Here is a 1,407-nt window from a genome sequence, read left to right as displayed (position 1 = left end):
TAAAATTTTCATTTTTTTTAGATGGATTTTTAAGACTGCTATATAAAACCTTCCAGCTTTTCTCTTCATTCTTCTAGTTTTTAGTAGCAGCAGGGCATGTTGCAATAAATTCCACGATATTTTAACAATTGCGATAGTGGGTCTCTCCCTATCCCACAACTGCCTGTAGCTTGTGATTACACAAGTCTATTGGATTTAAACTTTGATATGCTTCTGTCCCCCAGGCTGAATTTTCTTTTGAAGTTTCCATGAAGTTAATACTGATCTTGTTCTTAAAAAAGTGTCTGGGATTTACCTTCTAGATGGGTGTCTCTACCACAGACAATCTTTTTGGTAAAATTCCAATTCCTCTCTGTTGCTTCTATTCCTAGATGCTTTTTGTTTTGTTTTGTTTCGGTTTTTTGTGTGTTTGAATTTATAAAGTTGTTCTGAAATATCTTTAGGCCCTTAATGCCCTCAGCACCTTTAAGGAGATTCTAAACACGTCTTTCTCTAAACTGGAGGGACGCCGTGGTGACCCCAGTGCCACGGTGGGTGGAATCTGCTCCAAAATAATTCAACCAGCACAAACTGTGGATTTACGTCTCTTGGCACATTGGGTTTACTTGCAGTCCCTAGGGGGATGGGTGCATCTTTGTCCCACAAAGCCTGCCCTCAGGAAGCACGGAATGTTTCCCTTTTAGTGTTTGCTGCCTCAGCCTGGGTTTTATTTGTGACTTCTTGAGCAGGCTAAAATGCGTGGGTGAGTCCAACTGAATGTCTTTCTTCATGACAGCCACCGACAAGGTGAATGGAAAAGAAAATGGAAAAGAGAGAGGGTGCATTAGTCTGTTTTCACGCTGCTGCTAAAGACATACCAGAAACTGGGTAATTTATAAAATAAAAGAGGTTTAATGGATTCACAGTTCCATGTGGCTTGGGAGGTCTCACAGTCATGGTGGAAAGCGAAAGGCACTTCTTACGTGGCTGTGGCAAGACAGAATCAGACAGCCAAACAAGCATTTTATAATGGTTTCCCCTTATAAAACCATCAGCTCTCGTCAGGCTTTTTCACTATCACGAGAGCAGTATGAGGGAAACCATGCCCATGTTTCAATTATCTCCCACCGGGTCCCACCCACAACACGTGGGAATTATGGGAGCTATAATTCAAGGTGAGATTTGGGTGGGGACACAGCCAAACCCTATCAGAGGGAGTGAGAGAGACAGAGAGGGAGAGAGAGAGAGAGAGAGAGAGGGAAACTGTTGATCCAAAGTGCCGTAATTATTAAAAGAGCAAAACTTTTGCTGTTGTCAGATGATGTTAGAAAATAGCATGCATCCAGCATTATTGAAAATGCATGGTTCCTATTACACGACCAAAGCTCAAGCCTTTTTAAGCATTAAACCCCCTTTTCATCCTTATAA

The sequence above is a fragment of the Colobus angolensis genome, unplaced genomic scaffold (assembly GCF_000951035.1).
Source record: "Colobus angolensis palliatus isolate OR3802 unplaced genomic scaffold, Cang.pa_1.0 Scaffold28, whole genome shotgun sequence".
Lineage (NCBI taxonomy): Eukaryota > Metazoa > Chordata > Mammalia > Primates > Cercopithecidae > Colobus > Colobus angolensis.
Note: the sequence above shows the minus strand (reverse complement) of the source record.